Here is a 25,966-nt window from a genome sequence, read left to right as displayed (position 1 = left end):
TCAGTGCAGCCTTGTTAATTCTTCCACTCTTTTCATGAGTTCCTCCATTGGAACACCCATTGCCTTGGATATCTTTTCCATTCGAGCACGACCAAGATCGAGAAATGACTCGATCAGATCTCCATCCAAGAAATTTTTAGCATCAGCGGTCTTCTTCTCATTGTAATATGACCTCCACTGTTCATGACTCAATCCTCCAACACCCTTTATCACTTTCCTCAGATTTGATTGGAGCTTCTCCAAGAAGAGATACTGTTCATGAGGGAGGGAGGCAATCACACCATTAACAGTGCCAAAAATTACGGTGGGGATATGACCAACATCAAAATCTGGCTAGCGCATAACAAGTGAACCATGTTGGAATCGGTTAACAAATTCACCAAGGTGGTACTCGCCAACCACCTCAAGACGGCCCCGCTCCTCGTTAGTGGCGCCTTCACTATTCTTTCGGACAGTGAACAGGTTGTAATTGTTCTCTGCACCAAGGTAGATGTCATCGTCAAGAATCTCAACAGTTGACATCCAATTTGCATTGTAATCACGGGCTCGTTCTTCAATAGCACCTTCCTCATGCTGAAGACAACACCGAGTCAAAATGTAAGCAAGAAAAACCAGTTACTGCACACACAATTTGTCCTTGAAATTCAAGCCATGCTAAAAATAAAACTCCAAAAAAGTATCCTTGTATATGAAATATGATGGAAAAGGTCCTTAACCTTATAGATTAATAGGGAGATTGATTTCATCAGATCACCGACAACAATAAAATCCCCACGAATTTGAACATAAAGGGCAAGTATGTGCCCATGATGCCCACATTCAGACTGCAACTCACGGCTACCATCATCTCGCAACATCCACTTGTACAACTGAATCTTTTGATTAATAGCAGTGAGCAGCTTTCCATTGAAGGCATTCAGGGAGTAAACAGCCCCCTTGGTTTCCTTCTCAGAAATTAGCTGTAACTTTTGATCTTCAACTATGAAGACCAGTATACAGCCCTGTAGGAGATTGTGAACTTGTCAAGAAGAAGAACTAACGCAGAAGATGTATATGGCCAGTTCTGTGCTAGTACATGTAGGATAGTCAACCTCCATGCCAGTTGAGTTTCAACTTGACAAAATAGGCAGATGATTACATATTATGCAGGATTGGACACTGTATTCCTAGTTACAGTATTACCTAGTGCACCTATAGCTTCCACCTAATCCTCCACCCAAAGAACAGTAAACCAAACACTGGATGGGTAAATATTAACAATATTAAAAGATTATTCTTGAATTCCTTAAGCTCACTGCATATCAAAATTGGGTCAAAGGCAATCTAAAACCACACAAAACATATTCAATTACGAGATACCCAAACAGCACAATTATACTGGTACTGTGATATTCAGATCCTGTCAAGCTCAATTCAGTTTTACAAAATACCCAACCTTAACAATCAGAATATACTGTTCAAGTTGCCAAGAAAGATAGGGGCATGATCGTGCTTGCCAGTTCTGTGTTAGTATGCATAATAACTATGCTCCCAACCAGGTCATGCAAGCATCTTTTACTCAAGAATTCTTCAGTTAAAACTCTGTTTTACATCAGTAGAAGCATGCATGTACTTGTTTTCCATTTTGCAGATTGGTCAAAGGAAAAGGCTGCCTCAGAAATAGTCTACAAAAATGTTTTCCTATCAATAAACCATTTAACAATATAAAGAAAAGAAAAGAAAAACGTAGAGAATGCATCTCCAACTATTACTATATATCTTATAAGAGAACCTAGTGAAAGTTCTTGTTTAGAGGGTGAAAAAGTAAAGGAACCTATTCTGACATACATTTAACCATTCCTTTCCTTTTTGGTAACTATAGAAACAGTTCCACTGAGAAAACAGATCTGGAGACACTGACAACATATACAAACTTGCAAATTCTACATAAGACGATAAAAAATTTAACTTGCAATTCTACATAAGAAGGTAAAAAATTTATCTTCAACAAGAACTAAATAATACTAAAGCTTAGCAATTAATTACATGTGCTAAACTTTGATCACATCAGAAAGCAATTTATATTAGAAAATTATCAATATGGACATGGAATCCTACCTTGCTGGTTCATTCTCCTCAAGCATGACATAAGCTGTCCCAACACAATAATACATATTGTTGTCATCAGAAAATGAGCAGCTCAGAATGGAGCAACCATGCTCATACTGGTCAAGTGGGTATGTTGATATGAATTTAAAGGTTTGATCATCTAGCAAGCGGACAAAGTGCATTTCAGACTCATCTGTGCTTGATTGGTTGTACTTCAAACTAATTATGCCAAAGGTTCTAGTCTGCTCTTGATGGCATATACGGCGTGCTTGCTCCCCAAGAGGGATGGAGCGAATGTGAAGCTTTTGTATGTCATCAATTGTGCCAATTGTAAGCTCCCCTTCTTTGGCAATTGCAAGACTGGACAAGTAATAAGCCAACCATTAGAAATGTCAACCATAAAAGGATAGAAATATTTCAATGTCATGGAACCAAATAATGCAGGAGAGACACAATGTGCAACAGCTATGGAAAATTTTGCAATTAAGCTTAAGTTATTAGTGGTAGGTAGCAAACAAAATAGTATTTCAAATAAAAGAGAGCTTGCTTCATTTTGTATTAAGACTGGCCAGTCAAAGCATATGCTTTCATATGACAATTCATATGTGACATTGCAAATCATCAATACACATTACTTTTAAACACTTCTACATGAATATAGTGCATGTGAGACACTGCAACAATTTGAGAGATATACCAGCTCTCCTCCATATATGTCAAACTTAAAAAAGCCAAAAATTCCTAGTTTTTGCCCCTTTGACCAACTTGCTTATCTTCTTGACAGATTTTCAATCACTGGTGAAGAACTGTTCCCAACAAATAAAATGTGATTCTACCATCCACAGTTCCTTGTACAACCCCACCATATGATTAATTGTTCATGATCTTTGGTTACTAATGCAGAGGCCATAAAACCCACAAAACAAATGGATCAGAGCAAAACGAAAAAGTAAGGTTGATTAACTATCTTGAAAAATAGAAGGTGCTAATGAGGCCTAGAAAAATGCAAGTTATTCTCCAACTTATTCAAAGAATGTGGAAAAAGAAAATGTTACATTCGAAAATTTTGATGATTTAGAAGTACATAGGAATTGCATGCTGTCTGAAAAAATGTCAAGCCATGAAAAAGATGAAAAAATAAAAAATAAAACAAATGGACTAAATAACATCCAGATAAAAGCAGATAAAATTTTATGGTTAAGGAAACTATTTAACGTGATTCTTAGATCCAATAGGATGCCTGGCAAGTAGAAAAAAATAACATTTTGGTACTCATTTACAAAAATAAAGGATATGCGAAAATTACAAAAGAATCAAGCTAATAAATCATCCTATGAAACTTTGAGAAGGGTGACCAAGCAAAGGTTAAAAAGAAAAACCAAAGCCATTTAATTTGAGTCTATGTTCATATATCATCAATAGAAGTAGTCCACTTGTTGAAGAGTTTGATAAAAGTCTACAATAAACAGAACATTTACATATAGTGCTTATAGATTTAGAAGCAACCTATATAGAATCACCAACAATATTTTAGGAAAGGTTAGAAAGGAATCCAGGTTGTTTACATACAGATTATTCAAAAAATAGGAACATGTTGGGACTTCTGGAGAAAATCTTTATACTTTCTCAATTACAATTATATTACATAAAAAAATTGTTTTTGATCATTAACTCTTTCCTTTAATGATGTATAAGCTCACTAAAAATACATTCTAGAAGAAATGTCTTGGTGTATGTTATTTGTAAATGACAGTCCTGACAAATGAAACAAAATGGCATGTATAGTGAACTTGAGTTATGGAAGGACGCCATACAATTTTAAGGTTTTAAGTTGAATAGGTCACAAATAGAATACCTAATATGCAAATTAGAAAGAAATAAATGTGAATGATGTTGTGGTCAGACTTGAAGACCAAATTATTTCAAGAAAAGATCAGTTAAAATATCTAAAATAACAGGATCAAAAAAATAAATAATTGAGAAAATTACATAATCAAGACAAGGTGATGGTTAAAATAAGAAAGTGCTTCAAGATTTTATATGATTGTAAAATTGCTTTGAAGTTATAAAGTTCTATTGGATGGCAACTGACTTTCCTTTATGGCATGGAATGTTGGGCAATTAAGTACTAATATGAGCATAATTGAGTTGGGGATGTTAATTGAATATCCGGCCACACAAAAAAGTAAAAAATGACAAATTAAAAATGAGATTATTTGTACTAAAGTTGTAGTGTTGCCTATTGAAAAAAAGAAAAGAAAAGGTGAGAGATGCATTTAAGATGGTTTAAACATGTGATCAGTAAATACATTCAAGAGGAGTGGGTAATCAAAATAAGTTCGTAACAAACGATATAAAGGAAGATTTACAAAAAAAAAGAAATGCAAAAAACTCATAAGCATGACATGGAATATTAGCCTTGCAAAAGATACAAGTAGGATTACAACTTGGTGCTGTTGTAGAGTATAAAAATATTCACGACTAGAAAGTGTTTTTACAAACTTGGAAGTGAAAAATGATTATTTCTTTAGTTTTATGAGATATCAAATTGACTAAAAATACTCCCTAAAAATATCATTATTTCCAACCATGGCCTCTAGAAGTTTAGCTGTGTACCAAACTTGGACCATGTGGCATACTGCAATCCTACTGATAGGAACCCGATTGAATTCGAAAAAAAACAATCCACTATCAATAGTTCCAATTCTTTACAGCAGCAAAACAAGAATGAAACAGGGCATTCGAGAGGCCCTAACTCTCCCAAATCACTATCAAAATTCAGCTCCCTCACTCTCCCTCCTCCCTTCCTACTTATACCACTCCCGAACCCCACTCAAACTAAATTCCCCATTCACATGCTGATTATTCCCTCAGCAATGTGAATTACAACTCTACCCCCATGCGCACATGCTGGTTGTTACACCTACATGTGCGGACTGCCCCCTACTCCCATCTTCATGCCTTCGGCTACTTGATGCGTCTTTGATAGGTTCGGTGCACCGGCGGCCTATCATTACTCCCTTCCCGGACTTTCACCTTATCCTCAAGGTGAAAAGTTGGAAATTGTTGCTGAATCATGGTGTAGGGCTCCCAAGTTGCCTCTAACGGTAGTAAACCTTTCCACTGGATCAAAATATCCAGCCCTCGTAAATTAGAACCCTTCCCAGGCCGAACTCCCAACACTGCCTCTGGCTCAACCTTCAATTCTAAGTCAGCCTGCAACTGGAGGGGAATTTGCGCCCTTGCGCCCACCTCACCCTTGGCCTCTCTCAACTGGGACACATGGAAAATCGGGTGGACATGGCAGTGGGCTGGTAATTTAAGTTCATAAGCCATCAGTCCCACCCTCTGTTCAATTTCAAATGGCCCATAGTACCTAGGAGCCAGCTTCTCATTAGGGTGGGCAGCTAGGGACTTCCTTCTATAAGGCCTTAGTTTCAAGTAGACAAAGTCACCAACCATAAACTGCACATCCCGTCTTCTCCAGTCAGCCCCCCTCTTCATGATCGCTTGAGCGCATACCAGCTGGTCTTTGAGCTCTTCCAATGCTAAATCTCGCTCCAACAGTTGCTGTTCTACTGCAGATACCTACGTTGAGCCCTTTTCAAACCTGATCAAGGTTGCTGGTTCCCTCCCATAAACAGCTTGGAAGGGAGTAACCTTTGAAGCAGTGTGGTATGATGTGTTATACCACAATTCAGCCCATGGCAGCCACACATACCACCCCATAGGTCTTGCTGATGCAAAGCAGCGCAAGTAAGTCTCTAGGGTCTAGTTGAGGACCTCCGTTTGCCCGTCCGTTTGCAGGTGATAGGCCGTACTACGATTGAGCTTAGTACCTTGAAGTCGAAACAACTCCTCCCAAAAACGGCTCATAAACACCTTGTCTCGATCCGAAACAATAATCCGAGGCATACCGTGCAGCCGCACCACTTCTTTTACGAAAATACCAGCTACTACTCCTGCTGTAAATGGGTGTTTGAGACTAATAAAGTGGCCATATTTGCTAAGTCTATCTACAACCACAAGTATAGAATTCATATGGCCCAATCTCGGCAACCCCTCAATAAAATCCATAGCTATATCATCCCAAATCTGGCCAGGAACCGGAAGAGGCTGTAAAAGACCCCCTGGCATTAAAGCCTCATACTTATGTTGCTGGCAAATGTGACACTTTCCCACATGGTGGCGTATGTCCCGCTTCATACCCACCCAGTAAACACTCGCTGCAATTCGTTTATATGTCTTTAGGAACCCGGAATAACCTCCTACACTGCCATCATGACCCTCATGGAGCACCAAAGGAATTAGGGAAGAACCCTTAGGCAGGAACAGCCGCCCTTTATAAAGGAGCTGGTTACCCACTAGTTGAAAATCTGAGTTGTAAGCCGGATCCGCTCGTAACTTCCGTATGATGTCCTGTAAAGAAGCATCTTTCGCCATCTCTTGGACCAGCTAATCGAGTTGCACCACCTTTGGAATCGTTAGTGCGAATAGAGCTGCTGGTTGATTAATTCTCGAAAGGCCATCTGCAGCCTTGTTTTCCAACCTCGGCCAGTAGTGTATCTCAAAATGAAAACCCATCAGTTTCAGCATCCACTTTTGATAATCCGAGCTCACCATTCGCTGCTCAAACAAAAACTTTAAGCTTTTTTGGTCTGTTCTTACTATGAACTTCCTTCCCCAGAGATAATGTCTCCATTTCTGGACTGCAAACACCATGGCCATCAGCTCCCTTTCGTAAACCGATTTTTTCCTCTCTGATGGTTTAAGAGCATGGTTGTAGTATGCAATCGGTCTAAGATTCTGCATCAACATCGCCCCTAACCCATGCCCTGAAGCATCGGACTCAATTATGAAGGGTTGATCGAAGTCCGGAAGTGCAAGAACTGGCAGCGACACCATTGCTGTTTTGAGCTGCTGGAATGCTCGTTTAGCCTCTCCATCCCAACGAAAATTGTTCTTCTTTAATTTCTCGGTGAGGGGCCAAGCCAACTTGCCATAATCCTTTACAACCCTCTTATAGTAACCCGTAAGACTAAGGAATCCCCGCAATTCCTTCAAGGTAGTAGGTGCAGGCCAGTCCAACATGGCTTGCACCTTGCAACGATCAGCCGACATGCCTTGCTGGGAGATGATATGGCCCAGATATTCGACCTCCAACTGCCCAAAGGAACATTTCTTCTTGTTGGCATACAACTGATTTGCAGCCAGCACCTTCAGCACACAACGCAAGTGCTGCAAATGTTGGTTAAAATTTTGGCTATAAATTAAAATATCATCAAAAAATACCAGCACAAACCGACACAAATACTCCCTGAATACATCATTCATTAAAGATTGGAAGGTGGTCGGGGCATTCGTCAATCCGAAAGGCATGACGAGGAATTCATAGTGGCCCTCATGTGTTCAAAATGCGGTCTTTGGTTCGTCTCCAGCCTTGACTCGAATCTGGTGGTAACCAGATTTGAGATCCAATTTTGAAAAAACCTTTGTGCCATGTAGTTCATCCAGCAATTCATCGATGACTGGAATAGAAAACTTGTCCGGAACTGTTACCTTGTTGAGAGCCCAGTAATCTACACAAAACCTCCATCCCCCATCCTTCTTTTTAACAAGCAACATCGGGCTAGAAAAAGGGCTAACACTTGGTTTAATAATACCAGCTGCCAACATCTCACGTACCATCTTTTCAATCTCATTCTTTTGAAGAAACGGGTAACAGTAAGGTCAAACACTAACCGGGGAAGTGTCAGGTAGGAGATTGATGGCATGATCTTTATTTCTGGTAGGTGGCAGTCCCTCCGGGTTGGAAAAAACTCCTCCAAACTCAGCCAATAATTCCTCCAAGCTTCGGGGCAGTCCCACCTGCAGTTCATTGCATTCGGCAGCCACCTCTCCAATTTCCAGCAGCACTCCCTCCCCCTTCTCTTTAAATGCCTTCATCATAGCTTTTAGGGAAACTAATGTCTTACTTAAGTTAGGATCACCCTGCAATGTCACTGCCATTCCCCCCACTGGAAACTTCATGGTCAGATTCCTCCAATCCACACTCATCTTCCCCACTAAAGCCAGCCACTTCATGCCAAGAATGACATCAGAACTTCCTAACTCAAGGGGAAGAAAATCTTCCACTATCTGTAGGTTATCTAGTGTCAGTTTCACCCTCTTACACATTCCTGCTCCCTGTATAACCAACCCAGTTCCCATTATCACCCCATACCCAGCCATCTCTGTCCTCGACAAACTCAAGCGTTGCACCAATTCGGATGCGATGAAGTTGTGAGTTGCACCGCCATCCACCAGAACGACCACTGGCTGCCCTTCTATGAGTCCCCTTAGCTTCATCGTTTGAGGTGTAGTTAATCCCACCACTGAATTCATGGATAATTCAATCACCTCTCCCCCATATTCCAACCCTTTATCGCCCCCCTGCACTTCTTCTTCTTCTTCTGCCGCAGCCTCACCTATTTCTTCGTCATAGATCATCAACACTTGAAGCTCTTTGTTCTTGCACCTATGGCCAATTGAGTATTTCTCATCGCAGCAGAAGCGAAGGCCCTTCTCCTGCCTTGCCTTCCACTCAGCCTCACTAAGCTTCTTGAAAGGAAAGTTGCCCCCATTACCAGCGGGGTGAATGCTAAGGCCTGGCTGATTTACAGACTTTTGGGAGGAACCCAAACTTTTCGCTGGAACCGGTGACATTCGACCTGCGATCACGGTTGCTGTGGAATACCCGCTCCTGGTTAGTTCGGTTGCCCGATGGCAATTCTGAAGAGCTACATTCTTGTCCTCAAAGTTCTGGGCCACAACCATAATTCGATTGAGCCCCCGCGGCTGTAACACCTTGATCTCAGCTCTTATCTCTGGGGTGAGGCCGTTGAGGAATTGGCCTTCCAAAAATGCCTTAGGAACCTCAGGCACTGTCGCAGCCATGGTCTCAAACTTCAAGCGATACTCCTTCACCGACCCCTCCTGCCGAAGAGCCAAGAAACGCTCCTCTAGCGACCCCTCCTGAGTGGGGCGAAACCGGCCCAGAATTCCTTGCTTCAGGCCTTCCCAGTTCCGAATTCCTCTTCGCCTTGTCTCCCATTGGAACCAAGACAGTGCTGCTGCTTCGAAACACAGGGCTGCGGATTCTATCTTCTCCTCGTCCGTTAGTTGGTTGACAGCAAAATACCTTTTAGCTCGAAAGATCCACTCATCCGGATTTTCTCCTTCGAAAATGGGCATCTCCAATCGTCTTCCACGTAAGTCCAACCGGTACTCGCCCTCGATACCCCCCTCTGAGTCGTAACCCCCCACCACCCCAGGAGTTACTTTAGAATCCATGGTGAATTCTGAAGGTCCTTCTCGTTTCTTGGACTTGTTCTTTCTCTCCCACTCCAGTTCATCCCGCTTCATTCGCATGAAAGCGAACTGTTCAAGCATCACCGCTACATTGCGCTCCACCGTCTAGACGTTCCCTCTAATGTCGTCGACTCCCCTTTGTATGCCTTCCATCTTCGACTCCAACTCACCCACTCTCTCCGTCAAATTCACCATCAAGTTCGGAATGGCTCTAATACCAAATTGATAGGAACCCGATTGAATTCCAAAAAAAACAATCCACTATCAATAGTTCCAATTCTTTACAGCAGCAAAACAAGAATGAAACAGGGCATTCGAGAGGCCCTAACTCTCCCAAATCACTATCAAAATTCAGCTCCCTCACTCTCCCTCCTCCCTTCCTACTTATACCACTCCCGAACCCCACTCTAATTGAATTCCCCATTCACACGCTGATTATTCCCTCAGCAATGTGAATTACAACTCTACCCCCATGCGCACATGCTGGTTGTTACACCTACATGTGCGGACCGCCCCCTACTCCCATCTTCATACCTTCGGTTGCTTGATGCGTCTTTGATAGGTTCAGTGCACCGGCGGCCTATCACTTACATTTGCTCCCATTCTATGTTCAAGTACCCTCCAATCACATAGGTAAAAATATAGGAACTTGGCCAAAAACAAATCTTGTGATAACATTACCAGGTGGCCTAGAAATACCCCTGCAAGAAAGATACCCTAGAATCACATGACCCATATTCTGGAAACAATAGAAATTTCTGTATAATCAAACTTCTGACTTATCAATTAACATTTTGGGGAATAAACAACGAATAAAGAGCAAATTTAAGAGTTACCTATCTAGGAAAGCAGAAGAGTTGAAAGGGCACATATGACTGACTTCCTTCAAATTCACGTTGCTGTAAAGTAATTTCTTGTTGCTGCTGTATATGACAGTTGGTCTGTCTGATGCAGCAAAAACATGGGTGGTATTCTTTGATGACAAAGTACGGAGAGTTTTGGGCTGGGTTCCCAGGGATATCTTTTTCCTATCTGTTAACTCCCCAGTGCTCATGTTCAGTAAAAAGTTTAAGAGATGGCCATCTCCAAGGCAGCATAGCAAATAAGATATCTGGAAAAAAAAAAAAAAAAAAAAACACAGCCGAAATTTGGATCAAAAGAGACTATCAGCAGATACACATTACCAGCCATATATAGATGAAATTGGCACATACAGTTCCAAACCCATCTCTGCTTGAAAATTTCCAAGCTAAATGCCAGATTGGTCCCCCATTAGTATGGTTCCGCAATGTTATAGCAATGTGGTAATGAACCATAATTTAAGTGGTGCATAGTGAAGAACCAATCTAGTATGAATGCCCTTTTCATACATGCAGTTGGTAGGGTATTCAAGGTTTTACCAAAAAACTTTACATGCCCTAATATAGAATATTGCATGTAGAGCTTGAAAAAATTAAGAAAAGAACAAGAAGATATGCCAGAATAGGTTAAAAAGATAACATACCCCTTCAAATGAACATAATAGGACAGAGCGGGGAATTATCTCTCCTCCCAAGCTTTCTTTTTGTAATAAGATTTAGATCTGGAAGAGAGAATATTCTCACACTTATATCAGTCCACATTCCAACTGCAGCTAGCTCACTAAAGTTGGGATTTTCACCAATGGGATTTATATCAAGGCAAGATATATCATACTCCAATTGGGCATGTTTTACTTCTGCCAATATCCCATCACCAATTTCTAGGTAAACTAAATGACCACCACCAGTAGCCAACAAAACCTGTCAGAAAATATGTAATAGAGAGCCAATCAATTAATGTTTGTAATACAACAACATGTAAGACCAAGTGTAACTAAACATAAAAAGAAATGTCATATCAACATATCAAGAAAAGCTACTGTACAAAGTGGAAACACAGACTCATTCTCATGAAAGCAATTAACAGGTTCAATGCCCACAGTGTAACGCCCCTAGTCGGCATCCAGCAAGTAAAATAAAGCTTATATGTGCCACTATCCTAAAAGTAATCTAAATGCATGTACATATAAAGCTATGAATAGAAGGGAAATATCCTTCGAGCCAATTATCCTATCAAAAGGTAAAAAGCCTTTATCAAAAATTTGACATTCAATCCATGATTATCTTATTGTTTTCATCTGTATCTTTAGGTATGTATCTTCTATTGGAGTTGATAACGAAAAGAGATTGCCTTTTTGTCTGCTCAGCATTTCTCTCTTTTTTCTTTGCGTTTTTGTTGAAGATGATGAGAGTATCTATGTAGCTTCTGTGATCTCTTTGTTTCAATTTCTATCTTCTCTTAAAGATGAAAGAAATAAACAATAATAATTCTCCAAATACCAAAGAAATTAGTTTAGTTTTTAACATGCACTTGATGCCTGCCTAGCTCTTTGAAGTGGGAAGGCTACATGTAGAGCTTGAGTTCCTGCATTAACATTGAGAGCTAGGATTAAGCCTCATGTTCCAACAATAAAAGAAATATTTTTGGTCAGGCATGGGAATATGGCTCTCTATTTCCTCAATTTTAATTAATCATCTCTTTAATATAATTTTCTCTATTTTACTGATATATTATGTTATTAATTGTATAGTTTATTTATCTTTTTTATTATAGTTTAATTTATTTTTTCCTTATTACCAATTATTTGACAACAACAATTATCATTTAAGAGGAGTGGTTGTCCCTATTTTTCCATAATCATTTTAGAAATATTATTATATGTTAAGTTTTATTTAAAACATGTTCACAATAATAATTAGGATTTTATATGCTTCCATAGGTCATTTTGTCTATACAACTTTATTATAATTATACATATTTTTATAATATATTATTTATTTACTATAACGACGTATTCAAAGGTTCTTGGTACCAATACCATCTCAATGACCATCCTGATACATTATTCGGTATGATATTGATAACAATGGGTCACCAAACTCGGAATAATGCAGGTTGCCTGACTTGCTATTGCTCCTATAGCCTCCATATCTTTTCCCCAAAAAGAATGGCCCCCTCATTAAGCCATGCATCACAAGATCCATCAACAAATAGAACTTATTTCACACAATGAAGAGACCCAGTTGAAGAATATTTTCTTTCTAACAATACTCTCACTCGCATGAAGACCCCAATCAATATTATCAGTCATCTATCAATAAGCCTTCTATTGCTTTCAATCAACACCAAACTTACATGAATAAGTTAAACGATGTTGCTTTTCTTTAACCTTTACATATTCTTCTCCTTGCATTTTTAGCTTCTTTTTAGAGAAATTGCACTTCAAATTTGAAGGCACTGCCTTGATACCAAGATGAAATATAGAAGAGAACATCAAATGAGTTATTTGATTGATCAATCCTCCTTTTATGCATATGCAGCTGAAACTAAAAAGGGAAGAGAATCAATACAAATGACAACAATCAATCATACCAGTCACAATCCTGATTTTAAGCTATCAAAAATAAAGGTTGTCAAACACATGTCACAATTTGTCTCAAATCTCAATCACTTTCATACTGATTTTTCTACACATAAGGTCGTGAAACAGTTCAAAACTGTGAAAATTACAGAGGAATTAAGTTAATGAGCCATACCATGAAACTCTGGGAGAGAGTAATAGAGCAGAGGCTCAGAAAAGAAACAGAGGTCTCGGAAAATCAGTTTGATTTCATGCCCGGTAGGTCAACAATGGAAGCTATATACCTACTGAGACCCCTAATGGAAAGGTATTGGGATCAACAGAAGGACCTATATATGGTGTTTATAGATCTAGAAAAGGCCTATGATAGGGTCCCTAGAGAAGTATTATGGAGGGTTTTAGAGAAGAAAGTAGTCCGAATAGTCTATATACAAGCCCTTAAGGACATGTATCATGGTGCAGAGACAAGGGTCAGAACATGTGGAGGTGATATTGAACAGTTTAAAATTACAATAGGATTGCATCAAGGTTCTACACTAAGTCCATACTTATTTTCTTTAGTAATGGATGAACTCACTAAAGATATTCAGACAGAGGTGCCATGGTATATGCTATTTGCAGACGACATAGTGTTGGTGGATGAAACAAAAGAAGGAGTGAACACTAAGCTTGAGTTATGGAGAAATAATTTAGAATCTAAGGGATTTAAATTAAGCAGAAAGAAAACATAATATATGGAATGTAAATTTAGTAAGAATGCAAGAGTGGAGGATGTTATAATAAAATTGGAAGACCAAATCTTACAAAGAAAAGACCATTTTTGATATTTGGGATCAGTGATTCAAAAAGATGGAGAAATTCACGAGGATGTCACACATAGAATTAAGGCAGGTTGGCTAAAATGGAGAAATGCATCGGGGGTATTATGTGATGGTAAAATCCCATTAAAATTGAAAGGAAAATTCTATAGGACAGCTATAAGACCGGTTTTGTTGTACGGCTCAAAATGTTGGGCAGTCAAATACCAACATAAGCAAAAGACGAGTGTAGCAGAGATGAGGATGTTAAGATGGATGTGCGGCCATACAAGAAAAGATAAAATTAGAAATGAAGTTATTCGTAATAAGATAGGAGTAGTGCCAATAGAGGAGAAGATGAGAGAGACTAGACTAAGATGGTTTGGTCATGTGAGAAGGAGACCAAGAGATGCTCCTGTGAGGAGAGTTAATGAAATGGAACAATTAATCAAAAAAAGAGGTAGAGGCAGACCTAAGAAGACTTTGAGGGAGACATTAAAGTTTGATATGAAGTGTATGGATCTCAATAAAGATATGACAAAAGATAGAAATACATGGAAGTCTAGAATTCATGTAGCCGACCCCACATAGTGGGATAAAGTCTGGATATGTTGTTTTTGTTGTTGTATAAGGTCGTGAAACAAATGCCAGCTATTTGTCTGAAATGACTTTAAAATTGTTTCATTTAGAAATATATAAACAATGAAATTATATACCCATAACTACCCCCAAAAAAATAAGTCTATTGGTAGGATGGGAAAAAAGAGAACAATAAAGTTACTCTTCCTATTTATGAATAATATCACGAGGGAGAAAAAATATTATATGGAGAGAAGGGAATTAAGGCTACTTAACTTCTTATAAGTAGAATTAACTTCTTATAAGTGGGTGGCCAAATTAATAATCACCAACTCCCTTTCATTAAACTAGGCCTGCTAATTGTGGAGATGAAGAAACAGGCATACAAAGGGTTTGACTATCCCTTTAGACCCCTCCCCTCCTACTTATGCTTTGTAGTGCCCACAAATGGTTCAACATAATAAGATAAGAGCTAGAAGGGCAAACTTGACAGCAAATGACCCTGCATTCTGTAGCCATGAAATTCTAAGTTTATCCATCTAGATGAACTACCAATGAAGCACAAAATACCAAAACAATAATAATAAGCACATTTGTAACCAATTCCAAAAGAAAGAGATCAGAAATAAACCTGGGTGGCATTAGCAGTGGCCAGATGGGGCAGTCCATTCATCACGCAGCATTTTAGAGGTAGAGCTAACCAATCTTACAGAGCTTGAAGTAACCTGTCAAAATGAGTCATAAGAAACTGTAAACAGATTATAGTGATCATTTTAGAAGCAAAATATTGATTAGCCACATATTATCTAGCATAATTTATCAACGCTACAAAAGCCCACCCTCTTGCTTATCCCCTGATATTTACAGATAATTAATTTTAGAGACAACTGCATGGAGGATTAATAAGTTCATTTTCTGGATAAATTATGAAAATTTAAAAAGGTGACCAAGTAATAATACTCGTGATCAACTATCTTACACAAATTAGTCATTGAAGCCATAAGGGAAGCAACCTAATTCAATGGGTCACGTTTAGGTATGCAAACCACAAAAAGAGGAAGACACATAAATACAACATTATCAACAAACAAACAAGTTTCATGTGTAAACTTCAATTAAGCTAAGACAGAGCCATCATGTAAGACACACTAAATGATTTACACTAAGATTTAGTTTAAGAATACTTTTGGTCAAGCCAAAAAAAAAAAGCATTTTGCAAATAATATGACTGAATATGAGATAATAACCAACCTGCACAAGTTGATTGTACACAGCATCATGACAGAACAAAGTTTGGACTTGAGAATAAAATCCATCTATCTCAGTTTCTTCCAACTCATCATCGGCATTCATTTCCAAAATCCGTGTCTCACTAATAAAACTGACAACCAAGAAAGCATCATAGAGATCATCGGTGGCTCTCCTTAGCAACCACATAATAAATATTATCCGGTACATTAGTAAGTTTAAGTCCACTGGGAACTAACCAACATGCAAAAGTAAATTAATGTGAGGCAAATATGGCTAAAGAAAGCAAATAAAGCTACAAAAAGCACATAATAAATTAACACTAATTTAGCAAACAGAGATTCAAACCATATGAAAGGAAAGAAGCAACCTGTTTGTAAGTCAAGAACTACGTGTTTATAGAATTGGTAATGGCGAGATTCAAATAGACCAGAAGGGATAAGTTACAAGGGCTATTGGGTCTCATAGAATAACACATGATGGGTAGGGCTTAAGGGCTAAAAAGTGAAAGGAAATTAAGGGTTGGGCTTGGGTTTCTAAATAGGTTTTTCTTTTTCCTGTAAATTCTAAATAGGTTGGGTACACCAAACTTGTAACAGGTAGAAAACTGGTTCTTTTTTCCCCCTTCTCTCAATTGAGGGAACAACACTGGAGTTTAGTGGGAGAACACATATAAAACTGGGTAGTTAAGAAAACAAAATCCAATGAATACTTGCACAAATCTATTATATTATATAATATAAGAATAAACAAACACACAAGCACTAAAATCTAAAAGCACAATTATATGTATGTATACAACTTAATTGGTAGATCGTATGTCATGATTCTTGAATAATGGTATGTGGCTTACAAATAGAGAATGAATAGACTAGTAAACACAAGATTACAAGAGTTAAACAATATCATTTAGTACAAAACAGAGTAATGAGCTGAAAATTTTCACCAACATTTATGGCTGAAAAATTACCTACATAATGAATTAACAGCATTGGGCTGCTTCCATCCTTAGCTTGCCTCCCTGTGCTTCCAGATAAATTTTTGCTAGCAGTGTCACTATCCACCAAACCAAGCTGCCAGGCTTTTAAGGTTACTGGTATTGTCACTTCGGCACCAGGTTTTAGGGGAAGAGCACCTTTTAAAGTTTCATACGGGATGGATAAAACAGAGTCTTGGTTTTTTCCTGACAAAGAAACATGTGCCTGCTCAACTGGAAGTGTCCCAGCATTGGCCAAACTGATCTACAAATCACGAATCTCACCTTCATATAAAATTATAGCCCCGTCTCCTCCTACAACATGTGACACTAGCAATGGTAATGGGGGTACCACTGAAATATTTGGAACTGAGACATTTTTCAACTTTTCAGATCCACAGCAGCGGAAAGGGTCAGAGAGCACCCTTGTGCTGCTCCAAGTAGCAAGTTGTCTACATCCTTGAAAAGGTGCTCGGTAATAACGTCAAAACAATGAACTATGAATCCATGAATTGTCACTGGTCCAACTTTAGTTGGAATGCCTGATAAGGTGATCACCTTTGAAGAATTAGGTGGAAGATTTACACTGATAGGAAAAGCATCAAAGTTTCCAGAATGCACCGACAGATAGATACTATCCACCATTAAATCAAAGCCACAAGGGTTGGCCAATTCCACCAACACCTGGACTGGCTCTCCAACAACCCAGATCAGTTCCTGCTTACTGGTATGATTTGTCCCTCTCTTGCTGAATGGTGTATAAGTAAATGGTCTAGAGGGAGCTGATCATGCCCACCAATCTTCTCTTGTTGGATGGCGTTTTACAATGTCCATTTGTAAGAAGTGGAGAGGAAAAGAATGCAATCTAGAAGGATTAAAACAGTGGACAAAATAATACTAAATCATTGAAAAATGCATGTGAAAGGATACTCCTAACTACGAATTTATAGTAACCATTGGATCAAATAGGAACCTGGGCGATAGAATTGGATATTTGGGACAAAGGCAAGGACTTTCATTCATTCTTGAAATTAAAATTTATTAGTCTCAGGAAACTGCATGGCACTTCATCGTCAGAAGCAGATTTTTTTGAGAAAAAAAAAAAGAAAAGGAAAAGCATTAACCAAACATGTTTTGGTAGGATTGGAATCTTGAGTAAAGCCCCAGCATTCTAAAGCAGATACACACCTCACAAATACCAGCACATACATCTAATTCTTAAATATTTGGGGGGTACGAGAAAAAGTGAATGCTCTGATGTTTGACAAAAAGAAAATATTTCAAGGTTTTAGAAAAAGTCGTTTGTAACACGATTTAGGAATTTCTGAGATGGGACTGTTTCAGGAGCAGAGCTTTTCAGTACTATCATTTTGTTTAAATTCTATGAATATTTATATTTATCTGATTTTGCACATAAAATTGGGCATGGGGAGCAAGAAGAAAAAGCTTTAGGGAAAGGTAGACACACACACACACATAGAGACAAAAACCATAGTCTAATGGGAAGACCACATAAGAAAAGAAACATCAAGAAATAACAGTTAGAGGGCTGCGTAGCTCATGAACAATTATATAATGTGGCTCTCCTGTTTCTAAAACCTCTAAATGTTCTCAGAGAATTTTAAAAATAACATTCTTACTTCCAATTGTGATTCTTACTTCCAATTGTGATTCTTAGTTCCAATTGTGAGTGCTTGTATCACTCTAAGCTATCAAGTCCTTCAGCTTAGCTTGAGCAAGTGAACGGCTCCATGAGTTGTCCCCCCAGGCATCGAGCCTATCTCCATGTCTCTAATTTTTGAGCTTGTTTACATAACTTGCAATAATAATAATACGCTATGTGTTATTGATTGGACTAGTCTAGGCACCCCTCAGTTTAGCAAGATCTCTCTGCCCAACCATTGCACATGTTATAAAAATACTCACCACCCCATTTGGTTAGGTCATAGGAATTCTCCACCCATCTCATACACGTTTGATGGGTCCCATATGCCACTGCTAACTATGATGGGAGCCGCTCCAAAGGATCCCATGTCTTTAGTAACTCAAATGGCTTTAGTAACGTCAGCTGAGATAGGGCTTAGGGACTCCTTCATGCAGGAGCTTCAAGGTTTTATGGAATGGAGGCTGGAATTAGGAGTTCGTCAAGAACAGATTATGGAATGGAGGCTGGAATTAGGAGTTTCTCAAGAACAGATCCTCCACTACAAAGGATCCTTACCTTGATTGGTTCTAAAGAGAGATTGTTCAAAGATGAAGAATATGCGAGGCCTGAGTTTATCACTTACACCGTGTGACTTGTGTCATGATTGCATGATCTCCATGATTTAACAATACAAATGCTGCTTCTGACTATATGCATGACTACTCCATTGTCAATGTGCAGTCACCCCACTAATGAAGTTTTAGCCCTAATGACCATGTTCCTTGGGGTATCAGCTTGTTAGGATCCTAGAATAATTCCCAGAATAATTCCTGATTTTACGGGATTAGATTTAAGTCAACTTTCTGTTTTATATTTGGTATTTTCTATTCTATGTTCAGTAGTTTCCTATCTGTGTATTCCTAGAATAAAGGGATCTTAATGACCATTATTCCTATATATTGTAATACCCATTGATGGAACAAGATTATGGGAGAATTCTTCAACAAAAATTATTGTTTCATATGGCTTGCTTCCTCCACCATAAATATGGGGTTGAAATGATTGCAATGGACCCATGACCATCCCCACCAGTATATCTAGTAGCACGTCTTAGCTAACTCTTATCTTGAAGAGGCTTGAAAATTTTGGAAAATGTAGAACATTTCAGACAATAAAGGATATAATTTCATGTCAAGCCTTTAGAGTGTGCTTGGGTGCACAAGATTCCCATCTTTGCAAGGGTCAAGGGAGAGATTGTATGCAGCTTTACCTTAGTTTTTTTTCAACAAAGCTATTTCCAGAATCTGTGAACTTCTAGTTACATTGAAGCAATCTTATTGTTGCTACCAAGGCTTGCAAAACGGCTATTTCATGTGAAGTCTCTGCAAAAGCATAAATCTCCCTTGTGTTCCTTCATGTTACAACAAAATTACAACAACAATAACAGGCCTTAATACCACTAGAAGGGGTTGGCTATATGAATTATAGACCTCCATTTTACATTAGTAAGTTTAAGACCACTAGGAACTAACCAACATGCAAGTTATTCCTCACAATTGCCTTTCACACACAAATCATGTATTAGCAAATTCTTTATATCCTCTTATAGAATGCAGGCAATTTTTTTTAAGCACATAGGAATCCAACTCATATAGGAGTCATTTGTAGCTGTAGCCTTTAACATAGCAATAGCCATAAAACCACAAGAACTTAGAGAACATGTCGTACTTGTGTTGGTCAACTGTTTAATTACTTTTTTCCATTGGATTCGCTTTGGACACTTTGGAGGATAAATGCAATCTTTGCTTATACACAGAAGAACCAATATAAGAAGTTAAGAAAGTACCTTGTGCCCCTGGATGAAATAAAGAATCATCTTAGTTAATTAAGAAAATAACTTGAGATCAGTCTATCCTGGTTCTCATTTAGAAAAACAATATTCAACACCAACAAAGTACCTGATAAAAGGTAAGGAAGGATCAGCACAGGAAGTTCCTGAAGGAAGCCTTTCTGCAGAATTTGCAAGTGCACTTGCAAGACCATTTTGTCCAGTTGGAGTAATTAGAGGATAGTAGGATCGAAGAAGTTGTGCAGCTGCACTCCATGAGCAAGAGGATCTCCAGCTCGGACAGCAGATAGCAGGATCTCTCTTAGCACAACCATCTGCAATGTGCTCCACTGTGACTCAAATAGTGAGACTATGGAATGATGATGTACTTTCCCAGCATCAGCATGAATTGATCTTGTTTCGTATGGTACATATAGAGTACAACAAGGAAAAAAACTGAAAAGTTAGAAATATGAGAGTTTTTTAATTGCAGTCAACACAGTTTAAAATTTCCTTTCCAGAAACATAATTTGAAAAAATCACGAAGCCTAAAATAAATTAAAGTGAACCAAGCCAGAACCTACCATCCATCCCTAATTTTTAGTTCCCAATCATGTAAAGATACTATTCTTCGATTAATTACTAGATAAAATAAGCACTATGCCAGAATATTTCCTGGACTTGCATTATTCATTTCCCGTACAGATGAGTTCATAGAATATTCAAAATAAAAAAATGGAGAACCTTAATATTAAAAATTGATTATTGTCAAGCTACAAGAAGAGTTACCCCACAACTCATCAGCTTAATTACTAAACAAAAGACTGTGCATAGTAGAACATCTAGCATTTTTGTGACTAGCATTGTAATATCAATGCTTGCACCATGTGATACTATTAGACTTGCATGGATAACTCTTATCTCATCCCTACAATATTAAATGTAGTTGGTACAGAACACTGGGTTATCAATCATACTCGGGGGCACATTATCTGGTCTTAGGAGATCACTTCAACCACATTGTGATAAGCTCAAATGTGTAAATAAGGATGTTATTTGGTAACAGATTTGCAAAGTTCTCCCATCATATAATCCTCTAGATGTTTTCTTTCGATATGTTCACTCTTTTTTTCCTTTTCTTAAATTTATTTCCTGGATGAGTTGTTGTAATTTGTAGTGTTTTAATTCTTTATGATTTCAACCCCTTTTCAGCAGTTCTTCTTCATCTACATTGTTATTTATCTTAAAAGAAAAGGTTATTGCTAATTCATTTGGTGCAAAACTAGAGGTTTTCTTCTCCTTGATTTGATGTAATCATCAATTTAAAGTCAAAATGAACTTTAATTTGGCTGATACCATAGTACTGTGTTTATTAAATCCATAGATTACTTGATAATGGGAATTAGAGTTGGCATCCTTTCCATATCCAAATGCATGGTCGCATGTTCTCAATCAGGAAACCATAGTCTTATCAATTCTCTCATCCAAAACATTTCCAAGACATACTGGTATAAGTAACCTTGCAAGTGCTGGCATGTTGCTGATGATAAGATAACAAAAGCACACATAACCAAGGAATAAGAGAAAGAGGAAGAAAGGTGGAGGAGAAGGAGAAGAAAATACAGGGAAGAGAAGAGAAGTAGACATGATAAGGAAAGGAGAGGAGAGGAAAAAGACAAAACAGAGAAGAGAAGAAAGAAAGAGAAGCAGAAGAGAAGAATCTGGGAGGAAGAGGGAATATATCCAAGGAAAGAATCCAGATTTTGTTTCAGTAATCAATAACCCAAATCTGAAAACTCCTTACACTCATGAGGTACTTATAAACTCACAAATCCCTACCAAACTAGGAATCCTAGATAAAATGGGAAGCAAAAATCAAACATTCCTAATCCTTACTAAACTCAGAAGCTAAATTAAGGAAACAGAAACATAAGATCCCTGAATAACTAAAACCCTACACTAGAATTATGAAGTTCTAAAATAATTAACACTTTTGATGTCCATCAGAGATTGAAATGCCCTACAAGTACAAAAGAAATAGGAGAGAGAGAGAGAGAGAGAGAGTAATGGTAAATTAATAATCTACATTAGCTATCAACAAGCAGCAACCATGGCAAGTGAACAGATATCATGATACAGCAGTTACTACTTACTAGTTCATCAACTAATACATAATAACAACACAATCATAGGTGTTTTTGTAGTTATCATCAACTAATAATGCCTGAGCATAATCATAGATGCCAAACTATTCTTTGCTCACTCACATTTGGAAGAGAACTTTTAGGAATAGATGCTCTGCTTTGAACACGATATGCTTCTGTCGTCATTGCCAACACTTGCATGGCCCTGGTAGCAGCCTCTCTATTTTCTTGTTGGAAGTACAGATGTGCTACTTGCCTTGAGAAAAAAGCAGCTTTTCGGTGATATCCTAAATTTCCAAAAAGACGGGCTATTTCAACATATAATATTAGTCGGTCGCTGGCATCAATCAAAGATTTAGCTCCACCTGCAGCGGCTGTCAACAATTCGACTACCTCCTTGGCCAGTTCTCGCCTATCAATTAAAACAAACAAACAAACAAAATATTAACACAAAGTATCTGATTTAAGAATGGACAGAAAGTGAAGAATCCTTGGCTTATATTTTTCATTTCAATCTTTTCTCTACTTCCCTGTCCCAAGGGTGAAGACAAGCCTTGGAGATGCTAATCAACTTGAAATAAGTATACCAGAAAATTTGACAGTGCTTTAAAATCATAAATTGATAGCATATTATGGAGATAAATTACATAAAAAGAACTTGTTCCAAAGATTAAATTAGTAACTTCATAGAATGATGAAAAAACTGGAACCAAGGTCTTAGAATCACAAACCTAAAAGCAATTTGGAAGTCCATTTAAGTCACAAGCCTAAATACAATTTGTAAGGTCACTACTCTATGATTGGAAGGTCATAGGTCCAAGTTGAGCAAACAGCCCCCTTGCAAAAGCAAGGGTAAGGCCACATATATAGACAACCCTCCCCAACCCTCAAGTGTGGAGTCTTGTGCACTAGGGATGCCCTTTACTGACCCAAATATTTATACCAACATGCACAGTTGAGCTTTACAAAACTCTAGAGGATGTTGATATCATCAAACAAACCAAACTTCCATTCAAACAGTGTTCTAAAAGGCGCTAGGCGCTAGTCGGGCGCCAGGCTGGGGCCTAGCGCCTAGAGCGCCTAGGCGGGGCCTAGGCGGCGCTTAAGAAAACTGCTATTTTTTTTATTTTTTAAACTTTGTGATATAATTTGATGTTATTTTTAACTAAATCAAAGTTGAAAAATATTAATAATGCAACATAAATCAATAATATATAGAATTAAGCATGAGAAATAAATTATTGTAATTAATAAATAAGATTTTAATTAGTCATACAATCAATACTATAAGCAAACAGCTAAGTGGATTTTTTGGAAATATTATAGAATATATATAATTAATAATAAAACTAAATATAAATCTATAATTATATATAAATATTAAATAGAAAAGAAAAATAAAATAAAATAAAAACAAAAAACAAAAACGGAGCAAATGCCCCAATAACCACATAGAGAGAAGGGAGACGGGAGAGAGAGAGAGAGAGAGAGAGAGAGAGAGAGAGAGAGGTTACGACAGATGGAGCTTGCCGCAGCGGAGATGGAGCTCGACGGCGAGGACGGGGGCAGCGACGATGACGCTGATGAAAGTAAAGCAAGATCGCTACGGGGCAAGCAGCGTAGTTCAAAATTTTGAACCTTACCTCGATCCCGGCGATTGGATCAACGTCGAAATTAAATCATTCACAAACAAATAAAGAAATCTAACATTTAGATTATCGAGTCGTTCGCGGATTCGAGCCGTCCAAACGTCCGGCCTCTAACTCGTGATACGCGGCACGCGTCCGTTGGCAAGGAGAGCGGAATAGGAGTGCTAGCTCCTTCTCCTTTGCGCGGCTTGTGTATGGACGGTAAAAGAATCGATTTTCAACTCTTGAAAACCAACAAAATAAAAATGGCTTAATTTGGGCATCCCATAAAAGGCTATATATAGGGAGGCAACCTCCTAGGGTTTCCCAAATGTAATACCCTTAACGAGTCATGATAAATTTTGTCAATTAAGAGAATTTTAGTCTATGAAAAATTCCAAAATTGCCCTTGAATTAAAGAAAATGCCATGAAATATTGGATGTCTTGTGAGGGGCAAAATGGTAATTTGGAATTTCATCCCAAAGGAAGATAAATTATTTTTGGAGAAATTATTTATATTGGAGAATAAATGTTGGAGAATTTAATTCTTGATTAAGTGCATAGATAATTAGGAATTAAATTGGAAAACCAAGTATGGTTAGATTGATGACACTTGGCAAGTTCTTATGGAAGAGATTTAATTTAATTTGGAGAATAAAGATTTATTTAATTGAGAGAATTTGGTGACACATGGCATGATCTTGTGAACCAAGAGGGATATTTAATAAATGAAAAAGGAAAAAGAAATTAGTCTCTCAAGCATTAATGAGAGCCATGATGGAGAAAATTAAAAAGAAAATCAATAATAAAAAGAAATTTGTCAAGCATTAATGTTGGAAAATGGTGGATTTAAATAAATGCTAAAGAAATTAGATTATGTCTTTCAAGAGCTTTAAAAATTAAATCGAAAAGAAATTAATTAAGTCTCCATTAAATGCTTGAAAAGTTGTGGATTTAAATTAAATGCAAATTTGGGAAATCAGTCAATCTTGGAAATTAGTCATAATTTAATTAATTGGAAAATGGAGAATTATGGAAGATTGGGATTGATCCAAGGGAGGAGATTTAGTCTCCAAAGAGAGATCAATGGAGGAGATTTAACAAGATAAGTCTCTTGGATTTGTGTTTCCTTTGTATCTAGGCAAGAGTTCTCCTAAAATCAAGGGTTAGGATTTAACTTGGGAGAAGCACAAGGATTGTGCTAATGTTCAAAGGTAGAGATTAGGTCTCTTGAAATAAGAAAAAAATCAATGGCTAGGATGTGATCTTGAGAATTGGCATGGATTAAGAAGAAAACTCTATAAATAGGAAGTGAGAAATTAGTTCCAAGCTTTTTCCCATTTGTGAAGTAGAGAAGCAAGAAGGCAAGTAAGAAGGCAAGGAAGTCTAGAGAAGGAAGAGAAAGTCTAGCAAAAGGTAATCTAGTTTTCTCTTTTGTTATAGTTTAAGGCATGTGTTTAAGAGCTAAAGTCTCTTTTATTATTTTTCTTTAAGGGTGAGTATTAGCTTGTGGAGGTGTTGAAGCTACAAAGTCTAAGAGGATTCTTGGCTTGTGAGAGTGTAAAGCTTCAAGGAAACAAGGTAAGGGATAGCCCCAAGTGGAGGGGTTTTGCTTGCATTTGTACATGTATGAATGAGTTGCATATGATGGTTCTTTGCATGTTTTGTGCCCAAGTGGACCTATGGCCATAAGGAGGACTTGTGAGGGGAGTGAGGGGTTGGTTGGTGCCTTAACCTAAGTGGTTATGAAGGCATGGAGAACTACCCTTGATATGCATTGCATTGCATTACATGTTATGTTTCTCATACTTCATTTACATTTGCATAGCACCCTTACTGAGCATTGGCTCATAAGGTCCTTTGACCTCAATGTAGGTGGAGAAACATCCAAGGGAAAGGGAGTTTTGCAAGGGTGAAGGTATTGAATCAAAGAGGAAAACTATGTGTAATGGTTATGTAGTTTGTATTTTTGTGTTGTATTATTTTGTTAAACTTGGATTGTATGTAAATGTGGTTAAAAGGGGGTAAACTTGAGTGTTTTGGAAGCCCCTTGATATGGAAATGTATTCTGGAAATTATGGTTTTATTTAAAAAAATATATATATTTTTTTGGGAAAAAAAAAAATGGCCAGGCAGTGAGCTGGCCGGCCAAGGCGCGCCTGGGCGCGCTGGCGCGGCCGCGCGCGGCCCGCGCGCGGGGCCTGCGCGGCCAGCGCGCGCGCTGGGGGGCGCGGCTGCTG

General features: G+C 38.1%; 2 pseudogenes; both read right to left on the bottom strand.

The window, feature by feature from the left end:
• LOC127811144 (DNA damage-binding protein 1-like) lies at nucleotides 1-15,714 on the bottom strand (annotated as a pseudogene).
• On the bottom strand, nucleotides 15,519-22,851 carry LOC127811143 (trafficking protein particle complex II-specific subunit 120 homolog; annotated as a pseudogene).
• Nucleotides 22,852-25,966: the final 3,115 nt, after the last annotated feature.

The sequence above is a fragment of the Diospyros lotus genome, chromosome 10, assembly GCF_014633365.1.
Source record: "Diospyros lotus cultivar Yz01 chromosome 10, ASM1463336v1, whole genome shotgun sequence".
In the NCBI taxonomy this organism is placed as follows: domain Eukaryota; kingdom Viridiplantae; phylum Streptophyta; class Magnoliopsida; order Ericales; family Ebenaceae; genus Diospyros; species Diospyros lotus.
Note: the sequence above shows the minus strand (reverse complement) of the source record. Positions and strands in the feature narration are given on the sequence as shown.